At 36.8% G+C, this 16,368-nt stretch overlaps 1 protein-coding gene across 5 annotated transcripts in view; it reads left to right on the top strand.

The window, feature by feature from the left end:
- The window catches only part of AUTS2 (activator of transcription and developmental regulator AUTS2), a 1,139,956-nt gene that overhangs the window by 321,189 nt on the left and 802,399 nt on the right, over positions 1-16,368 (top strand). The gene's annotated exons all lie outside the window — the stretch shown is intronic.

Genomic DNA, 16,368 nt, shown 5'->3' with positions numbered 1-16,368 from the left:
CTTCTAAATCTATCGTGGCAGGAATGTTTGCGAGGAGACATGGCAGAGTCCGTCTGGAGGGAAAGGAAAAGAGAGTATTGAATATAGATACTTTAAACTAGATCATAGTTTATATAATCTCAGACCTTGAAGAAACTGTTGAGGCTACTTGGAGGGGAAGATTCAGGAAGTTTATCTTTGGGGGACCCAGGAGTGTGGGTTTCTTTCACACTGAGAAGAGGACAGGGTTCAGTCATCACTTTTCATGTCACTGAATACAATTCTAGGCTTCTTTTTATTATTATCATTATCACATCTGGTAACAATGTTTCCAACGGGAAATATCTTTACCTCGCAAAATAGAATAAATACTGTCATGCCATCTGCCAGTTTGTGAAATGCTGCAGGGTCCTGTCTTACCTGATTTTTCTGTTTTTTCCATGTATCATGGGAAGGCCCCATCTTCCCAGCCAATGGGTCTTGTTCTTTGTCATTTGCTTCTGTCTTCAGTTTGGGATGTGGCAAGGTTAGGCAATGTGCATTAGAGGAATTCTGGTACCGTAGTATGCTGGGAAGAGAGCATGATGAGATGTTTTGGGGTGGAGAGTCCATGCTAAACATCTCGAATGCTTTAGAAACTTCTTTGAAGAATTGTATGCTTTTAGGATTCTTATGCTCAATATATTTTTCACCACTTTAGAAATAATCTTCTTAAAGTCTTTCCTTGAATATGTAATGACTGCCCATTACATTCCAAATTCTGGAATGTAAGACCTAATTAGTCTAATCATGAAAGACCTTTTAGTCTCATCAACTAAGACCCCTTGTTCTCCCTGGCATTCTTTTTCCTAGGACCTGCCTCCTTCCTCAGCTTCCCACATGCCTCTTCCCACTGCTCTTTCTGTTATTCTGTAAAAATCCAAATTCAGTGCTTTTACCTTGCCATATTCCAGGAAGCTTCCTTGAGTCTTGTGGGCCATATGGATTTCTACTTATTTTAGTTTCTGCTGTTCCAGGAAGAAAATATGATTTTAAAAATACCCTGGTCCCTTTGTACTTCTACAAAACAGTATGAGTTAGTGAGTTATACATTTGATACTTGATTTTACTTAGCATTGTGAGAATATAAATAAATCTTAAGATACGATATTGCCCTGAAAGAATCCAATGACAAATCCAAAACTAAATGTGAATGAAGCTAGCAATGACTGTATAACTTCTGTTACAGAGAGAGGTGGTGTTATGGGGAGAGAAACAGTACAAGCTAACCCAGGGAAGTGCACTGAATAGGGAGTGTGGGAAATAGGGAGCCCTTGAGAGTGGAGGGAGTATATAGGTGGAGTAGTGGCTGAGAGACTTAGATGGAGTGGAAGCAAACTGCGTAGGGCTTGGATGCTATGGAAAGGAGTTTAGGCTAAGCAATGGAGATCAGTTGATGGGTGGTTGAGTAGGTGGGTAAGACTGAAATGTGTGGGACAGTTGGAAGGGAGGGTTACAAAGACCTGCCAAAAGGGACTGCTGAGATAAGCCAGCTGTGCTCATAGTGGTAAAGATGCGGAATGGTCACTTGGGAAGCTGTAGCACAGAGAGAAATGACAGGGCTTGCTGACGGATCAGTGAAAGCCTTGTGAGAACTGCTGATCATATTTTAAAGTGGAATGTTTTAATGCTACAGGTATATCTGATTTAAGTAAATCTAATTTGTAAAGATTCAGATTTCATAGTGATAATACTGTATTTATGCAGCAAATGAAACTTTTAAAGACATCTGTATAGCTATCACATCATGTTATCTTCATCATTTGTACCAACTTTCTTACCTATAATTGTGGATAACACCTACTAATTCTCTAGGCTTAATTTGTAGAAGACTCAGCATGTGAACAATAAATCTGGTAGACCATTAAAGGACTACAATTCAATCATCTTTTCTCCCATTCATTTTCAAGGAGAGAAATCTTTGCTTTACAGAAATATTTAAAAAGGAGTCCCCTTAAATGTCAGGCTCTCTATAGGCTTAAACTATTCTTATTTCCAAAAAAATCAATATAATACCAGGAGTTCAAGAACTCTTCCTAATTAGTCAGGTCCCCTGTGCCCACACACCCTCCCATCTTTGCCTGAATCTCCCTAGTCTTGCTGCAGCAGTTGGGGCAGGTTCAGCCCACTTACATCCTGCCAGGGGATAAACTTGATACCTTTTGCTTTCATGAAACACTATCTGTGTGAAGTGAGCTCTTTGATCCACTGTCTTCCCTGCTGAAGCTGAAGGAGGATTAAGGAACACCTCTGAGTTGATTAATATTGGATGAAGTTTATTTAATTTAAAATTACACTCCTATTAACCCTTTCACTCAGTGAAGAGACAGGAAAGACTTGCGTAATCACAGTTCCCACGTAGGCATGAGGTGCTGTGTCTTTTCTGGATGCATCCTTTTCATCTACATAGGGTAGAGTATGGGGATTTAGGAAATGTCAATTGATGATTGTCATTTCTTGTAGCTTCATAGAGAGAACTAATCTCTGTACCCTATTATAACCATACTGAATGAGATATGCTGAAATGGCATTGGGATCACATAGTATCTGTATATTAGGCATTGTATTTATAATGGTGAACAAAGTAGATATTCCACTTGTCACAAACAACAACAGTATCAATAATACTACCAGCTAATATTCCTTGTGTGCTTACTATATGTAAGGTTCTATTTTAAACACTTTTCATCCATTTTAATTCTCATAACAAATCTACGGAGCAGATACTGTCATTTTTGTTTTATAGGTAACAAAACCAAGGCACAAAGAGGTTAAGTATCTTGCCCAAGGTCTCACAGTTTATATATAAATAGTAGAGCCAGGATCCAAACCTAGACAGGCAGATCCCAGAGCCCAGGTTCCTAACTTCTGTGCTAAACCCCTCATGGTGAGAAAGGCAGGCAGTTGATAAATCCTTTTAAGTGTGGTGAGATCTGTGGGAGTCTGTAACAGGATGAATTAACCTTGAGAAGGCTGGGGAGGCTTTTCTGTGAAAATGTCCTTTGGAAAGAAACATGAAGAATGAATAGGAGCTTTCTAAGTGATGAGTAGCAGACAAGAATATCCAGCATGTGCAGTGGCCACAAGGCTGGAGAGAATAGAATATGGCAATTTTTTTTGGAGGGAGAGTCGCGCTCTGTTCCCAGGCTAAAGTGCCATGGCATCATCCTAGCTCACAGTAACCTTAAACTTCTGGGTTCAAGTGATCCTCTTGTCTCAGCTTCCTGAGTAGCTGGGAGTACAGGTGCGGGCCACCACACCGAGCTAATTTTTTCTGTTTTTAGCAGAGATAGGGTCTCCCTCTTGCTCAGGCTGGTTTTGAATGCCTAACCTCAAGCAATCTTCCCACCTCCGCCTCCCAGAGTGCTAGGATTACAGGCGTGAGCCACTGCGCTCAGCTGAATACGGCAATTTTTGAGAAACAACTGAAAGAAGCCTGTTAAGGGTAGAGAGAGTGAGAGCGCATGTATTGTAGAATCACATGCTGTCAGGGCCAGATCACAAAGGGCTCTGTAGATTCTACTTTAAGGATATGGGTCATGGAAGCATAAAGGACTAAAGACAAGGGGCACTAAAAGGAGTGGGGGTTACATGATGAGTTGCAAGTTTAGAAAGGGTGTTTCTAACTGCTCGTGTGTCTGATGAGTCATAGAGGAGGAGAGTGGATGAAGGTAGTGTAGTCAGGAAGTGAGTGCCCTAATCCAGGTGAGAGATGATGGTGGCTTGGACCAAGGTAGTAGCAGTGAAGATGGAGAGAAGCTTAGGAACTTCTTAGGAGGCAGAGAGTAGGTGGTCTAGTTGTGGGGGATGAGAGTAAGGAAGGAAGCGGTAACAATGCCCAAGTTAAGAATGAAAAGAATACTTGCAAGGTAACCAGACTGGACCATGAACAAATGATCTGCAGTTATGCTTATTTGGTGAAGGATTGTGCAAAAGAACACAGGTGATTTGTTTCTTAAAAATATGGATGACACAAGTTTGCCCAACTAGAGAATGGTTCTTGCTGAGAGTATGGACACACTTACACACAGACATAAACACACAGACACACCCTGACTTATTGAGCATTAGGCCTCCCAAGTTAAGGTAATTTCATAACCAAGGTCGCCTCTTTCATGCCTAAGACCTCCTGGGTGTGGTGTTACTGATGTGCACCACCACCACAGTTCAGGCACCCACACTGAATTTCCAGTTAAGTGAAAGCATGGAATGATCTGTCTGACAACACTGCACATCAGTGAGAGGACAGATGAATGCCAGCCATATCTATACAAAACTACCGCCTGGGTTCAAGGGGAAAAGTGGTAATTATTCACATGGGCATCAGTTTCAGTTTTATTCTCCCATGAGCTAATGCTGTTCACTTTAATGCTGTTTGCTGTCTAGAGAACCACCAAAGCTTGCTTCTGATTGTTACCATTTGTAGCTAGGTGTTTTCTGCTTAACATTTGGAACTGGGTGGGGTAAGATAAATTCCAAGTGGATGGGAAGTTTTTATATAGCAGTCTATATGATGGCAGCAGCTCTAGTCTGCCCTACAAACCTTCTAGAAAATTTTTCTGCTGAATAACAGATGCCTGCAGAATTTATATTTTGACGTTTGATCAAACTTTTCAAACCTCACTTTGTAACAGCCATTTTAGTGGTCATGCTTGAAAGTGTGTACTTGCCAGTGGTATGGATTTAACCTAAGTTATGAGGGGAATTATTTTGCAAGGAATTAAATGTGGTGTTTGAAGAACTGGGAAATGAAGGTCTTTTACAGCACTGAAGTTTCTGGAGGGAAAGCATTGGGTCAGACTGCATGAACTGGTTTGATTAAAAGCTGTGTCTTACTGACTCAGGGTTGTTATTTCTGGTTGCTTATTTTGTTTTTTATTGAAGTATTTAGTGTACCACAGTTTGCTCAGGTTGGTGTAAGCCATTTAGGGAAAGACATGAAAGAAACAAGAAGCATGAACCCTTCCATCTGGCGCCTGAATAACTAATGGCAAACATATTGAGAATACATAGGAAATTTATGTCTTATAGTCATACGTATGCTTCGTACTTTTCAGAATGTCCCTATATCTCTGATACGTTACTTGATTCTAAGATAAACATCTGCACTTGTTTTCTTTACTTGTTCATGATCTGTCTCTCTCACTTGAGCATGAGGTCTTTGAGAACAGGTACATGTTCTCGGCTATATCCCCAGCACCTAGATCAACACCTGACATATAGTAAGTACTCAGTACATTTTTAGTTGGATAAATGAAGAAAAAATTTGATCTTCTGACTTTCAGTAATCATATAAAACAGGTGTGGCCTGCTACTGTTTATATACATCTGATTTTGCTTTGTGGCAACTTTTTACCAAGGATTTATGGCAGTTAGTTTTCCTGGGAGAAGTTTTTGGGTTATTTTCCTTTTTAAAGAAAAGAGTATTGTCATAATTAATTTGAATCTGTAGGGGTACTCATATACTTGTCCTGCATTTGTGGGGATTTTTTTTCCTATTAGAAAACCACTAGTAAATAATTATTATTCCATGTCTGAGAGAGACTCTCTGACAACTGCAAGGGTTTTCAGCAGTAGAGTAAGCTGAATTGTGGTAGTAAGTCATCTTGGCAGTGGCAAGTATAACATATTTCAACTGGTGATTTCTGCGTGATTTGTATGAGTTTCTTTATGACAGGAGTCACAACAAAACTGTTACTTGACTTGTGTCTAAAGCTATCAGTCAGTTGGAGCTGTGAAAATCAGTTTGCGTGTGTCAACAATTTGATCTTCTAATATACTTCCCAATAGAAAACTGACACTAGAATTATTTTTCTCTATTTACTGACTAGAAAGATGTGGTCATCAAGTGCACTGATTGAAAAATCTTTAAATTTCAATCTTTAAATTGGGACCATATGTGTGTGCTTTCCCTAGCCAAATCTATGCATTCACCCGCACATGTATACATACACGCACAGAGTGCAGTTACATTAATGTTTGTGTTATATATGTATGTATTCATACAAAGCACATGTGTGCTTCATGCATATTTGTGAGCTTTTCATGTGCTTATTGATTGAAAAGTAAGGATGTTGGGTAAGTTTCCTTATCTGTTAACTGAAAATAATACTACTGCCTACCTTCCAGGCTCCTAGTAAAGATGAAGTTAGTTAATACATGTAAAGTTCTTAGAACAGGGCCTAGCACATAATAAATTCTCTGTAAATACTAGCTTTTATTATTTTAGAGTATGTCTTTATTATGTCAGCCTGAGTATAGGACTGTTGGTCTCTTTGTCTTCTGATAAAAATTTAGCTTCAGAGGCAGGCTTATTAAAGCCTAAAAATTATTGTATAATTCATTTGGTGAATTTACTGTTACTCTAAAATGCCTTCAACCAATTTTATGCCATATGTGAAATATTGGTATTTGTATTTCTAAATAAAAGCCATTTATTAAATACCTTAGGAGTATTGATTCCTGTTACAGTAAAATATTTCTCTAAGTCATCATCATCCCCTGGCGTCTATCAGAGAGATATTTTCAGTGAATGTGTCATTTTAATTGTCAGACTAATTAACTTTATTGAGAATCTTAATGGGTTTGAAAGAGAACAAATTTTCTATTTGCTGAGAAAAAATATGTAAGGTATTCAAGTTACCAAATAGAAAATGCAAAAGAGTGTAGAAGAATTTGGGAATATAGGCAACACATACTTAAAAACATTGACAGAGGCACATACTATTTTGAGACAGGTTTCAGTAAATAATCACAGTTTCCAGTGGAGGAAGAAGGTTATGAATCATTAGCCAAAATGAGTGTATGAGCTGGTAATGTGAAAGTGCTGCCTAACAGTTGTTTTGAACAATTGGATTTTTGTTGGAATAAATAAATAGCTTATTCTAGACAAAAGTACAAGGGACTCTGTATAGCTCATCTGATTTTATAGGTTAAAATGAAGACCACAAGAGTTGGTTAGTGGAACTAGGAGGACCAAAGCCAGACTCCACTGTCGGGGGGTATAATGCCTTTCATAACAATTAACAGAGGTATCATGGAAACTGAATGTGTGAACTTGAGGTATTCACCTCAACTCTCTAAGAATAATTCCAGCCCAGAGCTACACTACACTATTATTTTATATGGAGTCTGTAGACTATTCTTAATAAAATGCTTTGTTTTATTATGGGTGAAGAAACTCAGCAAATACCTACTTTGAGTCAGGTTTGGGCATGTTCGAAAAGGGGGCAGGTTCTTAGATCTAGACTACTGGAGGGTATATAGGGTCTCTTTCTACATGGCTGCCTTTGTTATTTGATTTATGTGCATTATAAAAACTGTCTTATCTATTTTTAAGAATGTAGAAGGCATTATATATTTAGGGTATTGCATTGATTTTTTTGAAACTATATGTGTAGGGTACATTGTTTTTGAGTCTCAGGACAGTTAACTGAGTTACAAAAAGGGGATGCTGAGCCTAGCCTACTAGACTGAGAACCACTGAACTGGATGGTCACCAACTTTGTTCATGCTACATCTTTTTTTCTTTGTGATCAGTTGGGGAAAGATAGATAATCTTTGGTAGCTTTTCAGACTGACTTTGAGATTAAGAAAGGCAGGTTATCATTGGCTAAAACCTTTTATATGGAGGCATACTTTCTTTTAAGATTTGTGATTTTACCCTTACATATCAGATTTCATAGAATCCAATTGTAAATACATATTAAACAGTTATAGAGATAAAGAAGTTTGAGGACAGCAAAGCAACCTACTTTGATGAAAGGGTCAGATGAATTTTAGGATCTGCACTCTTTCTTAGCCTCCTAAGTATTTTGAGAAGCACTAGGGTATAGTGGAAGCAACAACAACAAAAAACTTTGGTATATGGAATAAGCTGACCTGTTCTTCCAAATCACTGCTCAAGTAGCTGCCTGTCTCTGACGGTACTTCCTTACTTTGCAAAATAAAACTAATAATACCTGTTTCACAATTTTTTAAACAGGTTTATTGATACATGGTATATTTCACATCATAAAATTCACTAATTTGAAGTACATATATAGTTCAGTGGTTTTAATATATTCACAGTTATGCAGCTATCACCACAATCAATTTTAGAACATTTTATCACCCCCAAAAGAAACTATGAACCCAAAAGCAAAAGCAGTCACTTTCCATTTCCTCCCCAATTCCCTCAACTCTAGGCAACCACTGTCTCTATGGATTTGCCTATTTTCATATAAATGGAATCATATAGTGTGTTGTGCTTTGTGACTGCCTTCGTTTACTTAACATTTTCAAGATTCATACATGTTGTAGCAGGTATCAGTAGCTCACCCCCCCAACTTTATTGAGGTATAATTGACCAAAATCTGTATATATTTAGGGTATATAATGTGGTGATTTGATATATGTATGTATTGTGAAATGATTAGCAGAATCAAGTTAATTAACACATCCGCATCCATCGCCTTGCATAATTACCTTTTTTTGTGTGTGTGATGAAAACACTGAAAATCTATTCTCTTAGCAAATATCAGGTATGCAATATAGTATTATTAACAAGTCACCATATTGTATGTTAGATCCCTAGAACTTACTCATCTTATAACTGAAAGTTTGTACCGTTTGACCAATATTTCCCCATTTCTGTCACTGCTGTCCCTGGAAACCACCATTCTGTTCTCTGTTTCTATGAATTTGATTTTTTAAGATTCCACATAAAAGTGAAATCATACAGTATTTCTATATCTGGCTTATTTCACTTAGCATATGTCTTCTGGATTCATTCATGTTGTCACAAATGGCAGGGTTTTCAATGGTGTGGAGTAAAGGGAACCCTTGTACATTGTTAGTGGGAATATAAATTGGCACAGCATTATGGAAAAGAGTCGGAAGTTTCTAAAAAAAATATAGAACTACCATATGTTTTATCAATTCTACTTCTGGATATGTATCTAGAGGAAATTTAGTCACTATCTTGAAGAGATCTCTGTACTCCCATGTTCATTGTAGCATTATTCACAATGGCCAAGATGTGGAAACACCCCGAGTGTCCATTGGCAAATGAATAAAGAAAATATGATGTGATACACACACATGTATACACATACACTTGTGTGTGCATCATGGAATATTAGTCATAAAAAAGTTTGTTCATTTTTGTTATAGATTATACTCCATTTTATGTATATATCACATTTTTTTATTCATCAGTTGATGGACACAATGTTTTTGGAACAAACAAATAAGACAGAGTATATAAGTGTTTAATTATGTCTCTCACATAGAAACAATACACATTTTGTTGTTCCTTTTCACTGGTTTGAACAGACTTTTTGCATGAATTATCAGCAGCCCTTCTTATTGAGTAGACCATCTGTCTGCCAGTTCTCATATTGGTCCTCAATTCATGGAGGATCCTGTTGGGCACTTGTTTGATACTTGAATTCACACTGCTTTTCTCAGCAGCCAGAAGTGTTCAAGTGTTACTAGCAGTGCTTGTTGTCATTACAGATGCTCTGTACATAACTATAAATGCTGAGTTTGAAGGGATTGAAAGAGGGAGCCATTGTGGCTTACACAGATGTTAACTAATCTAGTGTTGATCTTCATTCTGAACCTGAGCGTTCACACCAATATCAAGCTGTGGGTAGTTATGTTATGGGCAAAGATTGGAGGGAAATAGGGCTTTGGTAGTTCAGTGATTGCCGACTTTACAAAACAAGACAATTACTTAAGGTTGACAAGATATCAGACAGAAGGCTCATGTTACATATCTAGGCCTTTTGACAAGAAAAGCCAGTGATTGTCTCAGTGTAAGGATTTGGAATTTTAAAATTCTAATTGATTGCTAAATGACAAGTAAAATCGTAATTGAGGTAGATTGTTGCTAAAGGCCAAAGAGATTATCTAGAAGCATTTATTTCTATTTTGTTGGGTATGGTAATACCATGGAACTCAATTATTAAAAGTAGAATTTCTGCATTTCCATTTGTTTAAGATACTAGAATATAAAAATAAAATTCTAAACAAAGTTCAATTGTTGTTACTCACTAGGCAAATATTGTTATAGTGTCTAAAGTTTCCATTTGAGGCCATGAAACAAGTTGTTAAAATTGAAACCCTTACTGGTTGTGATTTTAATGACAAATTTGTTGTATCGGCTTTCTAGCTTGTTTGCCTTGTTCCACAAAGACAAAACATTAACAATAGCTTTCATGTATTGAGCGGTGAATTTGTGCTAGTCTCTGTACTAACCACTGTACTTGGATTATCTCATTAATCTAAGGTAGGTACAGTTATTGTCCCTCTTTTATAGATGAGGAAGCTGAGGCTCAGAGAAATTAAGTAACTTACCCAAGGTTATACAGGTTGCAAGTGGCACTTTTTTTCATAGCTTACCATTTTATACAGTAAAAGGGTTTTTTTTTTTTGTTTGTTTTTAAAAGTGCTTCAGAGGAATCTCCATACTGCTTTCCATAGAGGTTGCACTATTTTTGTAGTCCTACCAACAGTGTATAAGTATTCCTTTCTCTCTGCATCCATGCCAGCATCTATTGTTTTTGAACTTTTTGATGAATGCCTTTCTAACTGGGGTAAGGTGGTATCTCATTGTGGTTTTAATTTGCATTTCCCTGATGATTAGTGACATTGAGCATTTTTCATATATTTGTGGGCCATTTGTCTTTCTTCTTTGAGAAGCTTCTGTTCATGTCTTTTACCTACTTTTTAATAGGGTTTTTTTTCCTTGCTGGTTTGTTTGAGTAAATTCTGGTTATTATCCCTTTATCAGATACGTAGCTTGCAAATATCCTCTCCCATTCTATAGGTTGTCTGTTTGCTCTGTTGATTGTTTCCTTAGCTGTGCAGAAGTTTTTTAGTTTAAATAAATCCCATTTTTTAATTTTTGTTGTTGCCATGATTGCCATTGGGATCTTTTTCATAAATTCTTTGCCTAGGTCAATATCTAGAGTTTTACCTATATTTTCCTTAGGAATTCTTACGGTTTCATTCCTTAGATCTAAGTCTTTTATTCATCTTAAATTAGTTTTTGTGAGTGGTGAGAGGTAGAGGGGGAAGGAGGAGAGAAATAAAAACCTACCTAACAGGTACTTTGATCACTATTTGGGTGACGGGCATACCTTTAGCCAGGATTCAATATTATAAAAGTGATCCATGTAACCTAAAACGTTTGTGCCCACTTAATATTTTGAAATAAACATTAAAAATAAATTTAAAAAAAAGTGCTTTAGAATTTCAAGTTTTACTCTGGTATTCTTTTTCCAAGTCCCATAGCTACATACAAATCAAAGCACATAAGTCTGTGTGGGAATTATATAATAAATTAGGGAATTATATAATAAATAAAATAGTCGTAGACTATTATTACAAGTGGTATTTTTTTTAACTGTGCCCAGTGGTATTTTAGCTGCTAAACTTTATCCCTTGAGTAGTCAAGTAGATAAGACGTGTTTAAGCAAGTGAAGTGGTAGCCACTCAAGCAAGCCTCCACCAGAATAATTCCAAATAACTTCACAGAGTGAATTGCAACTCACTCAATCCCACTTCACCGGATAGCATTGCTCAACAGATCTTATTTTACTGTTATCCACCTTGTTGGCAAACATCCCCAAGAGAGCTTATGCTTGTGGCCTGTAGATCAAAGATATTTTCTCAAATCCTAGGCATTGTACTGCCAGTTAAAATAAGCAAATAAAAAATATATCTATAGAAGGTAAGCAAACTTGTTTAAAACACTCCAGCTGTAGTATTATTTATGCTTTTAAAAGTTTCCCCATGAAGCCTCATTAATCATACAAACATTTTGACAAGCAGGAAAGGGACAGAACAGAATTATTATTTTCCACCTTGTATGAAGGGCTAGGCTTTTCATCTGTGCTGTCTCTTATCCTAACATCTCTCCAACTCTTCTGTCCAGTGAATTTTATTTAAAAACAAGGAAATTGAGACTCTGGCACAATGAATTACTCTACATCACCACAGTAAACTGTAATGTGAGCATTTGAAAAGGAAAAGTAAATCTATTATTTGTTGATTTTATCTTTTTAGTGGTCACCTAGCTTTATTATAATTTGGACTTATTAATATCTACCATTAGAACATCACAAACCAAATGACAAACAGAATAGATACAACCTAGTGTGTATATGTAATGTAATGTAACATGCATAAAGATAAATGAAAAGTGCCTGTAAGATTGTTCCCCTGTTATCTCATGCCTCAACAGTAGTAAAATATACTGAGTGCTTATTGTGGTCCAGTTATTTTGCCAGATGTTTTTCACAAATCATCTTATCTAATTCTCATAATCATCCTGTCAGGTAGGTTGTATTTTTACTCATGTTTTTATAGATAAGGTGGCTGAAACTTAGAAGAGTTAAAACCACTTGTGAACATAGAGCTAGCAATTAGCAAAGCCATTGCTTCTAACCACTGTGCATTTTGCCTTGCCTACTAAACTACATAAAAAGGTTTACTTCAGTTTTTCTACCTCCAAATTTCAGACACCATCACATGTATATTCTAAACCCAGATTTGATTCTGTTTAGAAACACTTATGTTCCTAATATTATCAAGAAATTTGCTAGTCATTTTTCAAGACCTGTGTCCAATGTCACATTCTTTGTGACCCTTCTCTGATGCTCTTCTGAATGTCTCTGTAGCATCTTGTTGTAGCCTGGCTTTTAGGATTCCGCTGCCTGTACTCTGGACTTCTTTAGAAGCAAGTTGTCTGGTTCAGCCTTTATACTGTTAGCACCTTGCATGGTGTTTGGCACATAGTAGATGGTTAATAGATGTTTGTTAAATTCAATTGGATGCTTAATAAATGTTTGAATTTAATTATGATATTTACTTTCTGGTGTGCACTTCACGTACTTCAGGATGGTCATTGCAGTATTGGGTGCCTATGGAGACCTTCAATTTTTCAGGCTGGGAATTGATGACTTGTCATTCCCACAAGAAATCAATTGAATGAATTATTTGGGTTGATTTTTTCTAAGTATTTCCCAGAACACATGGCATTGTTTTTCTCTTTTAAGAGTGTCAATGATGTTGGCATATCTGAAGCTATACCTACATAGTCATTAAAAATGTGGCACAAGGTTTTTGCACTATACTTTGTGAATAGCTGTATGCATGCCAATGCTCAGAAAATCAGATTTTCAAAGCTACATTTTACTGATTTATATCCTATTAGTAGTATCATGAGCAAGTAGAAAAAATATGGATTTTGGAGTCAGGTAAATGATTCAAATCCTGGTTTAGCTACATTCTAGGCACATGACTTTGGGCAAGAAAATTTTTTTCAATATACTTTTCTTATTTTTAAAGAAAAGTGGCCGGGCGCGGTGGCTCACGCCTGTAATCCTAGCACTCTGGGAGGCCGAGGTGGGCGGATCGTTTGAGCTCAGGAGTTCGAGACCAGCCTGAGCAAGAGCGAGACCCCATCTCTACTAAAAATAGAAAGAAATTATATGGACAGCTAAAAATATATATAGAAAAAAAATTAGCCGGGCATGGTGGTGCATGCCTGTAGTCCCAGCTACTCGGGAGGCTGAGACAGGAGGATCGCTTGAGCTCAGGAGTTTGAGGTTGCTGTGAGCTAGGCTAACGCCATGGCACTCACTCTAGCCTGGGCAACAGAGTGAGACTCTGTCTCAAAAAAAAAAAAAAAAAAAAAAAAAAAAAAAGAAAAGTACACTTAAAAGTACCCTTAAAGAAGGGTAAACACTGGCAGATTTGAGGGATGAAATAATGTGTTGGAAAAAATGTGTTTAGTTACTTTTCAAAAAGAGATCTATGAGTTCTCTGCTAATTTTTGGCATATTTTCATTTTTATTTAATCTTTTATTCTAATTTCATTCTTAAACAGTGTAAGCATGTTTAGAATAATTTCTTTGATCACCTTATAACCAAGCACTGCCACATGATTCTGGTCCAGTGTTTCAAGTGAAGGCCAAGTAGTGTCAAGGTATACTATACATAGTTTTGTAGGAGTTTGAATAAAGAAGAGCAATGGAGCCATCCATGGATGGCAGTAAGTACTATATATTTACATATTTAGCACAAATTGTAGCTTAAGAAGGATATATTTGGAGAAGATTATAGAGGTGAGTATGGTAGTCAATTTGCAAGGAAGAACTTTTCTGAGTTCCAACAGTAATTGCTTTAGATGTGTATTTTAGTGCAGACTTCAATGTTGTTGGAATTGTACTTATTTCATTTCAGCAAAAAAAAAAAGTTTTACAGAATTGCCAAGGGAACTTCTTTAAAATGGCACCCTAAGTTTGCTCACCAGATCTTTTAGCTAATTAGGAGGTCTGATGATCTCAACCTCCCAAACACTAGTCCACTTATTGAAGTACCCAGAATCATGGTTTTAGGTTTGTTAGATTCTTTGTGCTGCTATCATGGACTTCCAAGAGCTGCTTAGTATCTGGTGTGAATTTGGTGCTTATTCTAGAACTTCTTGATTTTGAGAGTCTTGATAATATTAACTTGATATATTTCTCAGTTGAGCTGAGTTAGCTGCTGAGAATATCACGTGAATGCTTTTCTTGAGTCTTTAGGCCTTTCTGTTTCTAGAGTAGCACTGAAATTTTTTATTCTTTAGAAATTATGAAGGATTGTAGTTTCTGAGTTCTTTGCCTTCTGATAAGGATTATATTTTCATTTCATCAACTTGTACTTTGCAATTGCAGAGCCAGGTAGAGCTGATGCTACCTGATAAAGTGTCTGGAACCATTGAGAGCTGAGAGTGTATATGATAAGCCTCTCTGATAACACAGAGAATGGATGGTAGCCATCCATTTTGCATTTGGTTCCTTTGAGGTCTCAGTAAATCCACATAGTGAATTTAACTAAGGCTGTTTGAGAAACAGCCAGTGGGATAATGAACACTTTTATGCTTTTTAAAATGACTATAGGGAGACTCATCAGAAGAGGCAATTCCAAGATGGCAGCTGTGTTTTCATTGTTCCTCTGGGACTTGCATGGAGAAGTTATGCTTTAAGTTGATTTTTCCCTTTAACATGAACTCATAAGGGCTATCCATTAGCTGATGAACTATAAGAAAAAGGGGCATTTACTTAAGTGAGGAAAAGTGTGACTTTAACTCCTGGTTATTTATGTGCTGGGTGCATTTGCAGACTCCCTCCTTGCCACTGCCGCCTACCCCACCCACCAGAAAACTGATTTTAAAGACCTTCGATTTTACTTAGAAAGGAAGAAAAACAGCTTATTTCAGTTACTTTATGTTTTGTGTTTGTACTAGATTTACCTAAAGAGAGAGTGCTCAGATTTTAGTTTCCAGGTACCTTATTTGCAAAATTTTTTTTTTCTGTACTTCTGTGAAAGTTTCTTACTTCTAAGGATTGAACCTTGTAATGTAATTTTCCCCTCAAGGGATAACATTTATGTTTTTCCTCATCAAAAAACTGTTGAATTATAAAGGTGTAAATTTATATTTGTCATGTTTACTTTGTCTTTTAAATATTTTTGTGTTACCCGTATTTCTTGCCATAAACATAAAAAAAGATACTAAATTAACCAAATGAAATAAATGCTGAGCACTCACTAAATTATTAAGCTGTTAATGTGATTCCAAATGCAGATAGTTCATAGGCAGCAGCAGTTGTTCATGCACTCCTCCTCAAACATCAGCAAGGTTTGGATCATTTGGAGGGAGGGAATTAATTCTTGAGTAGTAAGCTTTTTTGTTTACCTCTGTTATTTAAAACCTAAATTAGTGAAAATTGCATTGATTGAAGTAGGAGTTCTACTGCTGGATCTACTAACTTCTGTAACTTTGGGCATGAGTTTTTGCCTCTCTGGGTCTTAATTTTTCCCTATCATCCAAATTGTAGCAGTGGACTAGATCATGGTTCTCTGTTGTGTGTTTTCCTGGGAAAAGTGGCAATGTAGTAGGAGCTGTATGGAGGTACAGTATACACATAGCAGGCATGTCATGCTGCCTTCCTTCCGTATCTATTTTACCTGAGGCCTTTGGTAAAGCGTTAATTTCATACTGAAGCAAACATATTGAGGACCAAAAAGAATTCTGTGTCTTCACATGGTGTTTAAGATGTATACCCAAACTGAAAGAAATATTGTGCTTACAGCAGGCCACAGAAAGAGATCTCTTGTTTTATAATCACTCTTTTTTTGCTATTGAGGCCACTGTGGTGAACAAATTTGAGGATCACTATTTCATATGACAGTTAAAGTCTTCCTTCCTGTTCTCAAGTTATATAAGTATGATGTTTGAGAACATTTACATTTGAATTTTCGTCCCCCCTCTCCTAAATAATTGGCATGTTCTAGAGAAAGGTTTATGTGTTTTAT

Source organism: Eulemur rufifrons, chromosome 14 (genome assembly GCF_041146395.1).
Source record: "Eulemur rufifrons isolate Redbay chromosome 14, OSU_ERuf_1, whole genome shotgun sequence".
Taxonomy (NCBI): Eukaryota; Metazoa; Chordata; class Mammalia; order Primates; family Lemuridae; genus Eulemur; species Eulemur rufifrons.
The sequence above is the reverse complement of the archived record's forward strand: the minus strand, read 5'-3'. Positions and strand labels throughout refer to the sequence as shown.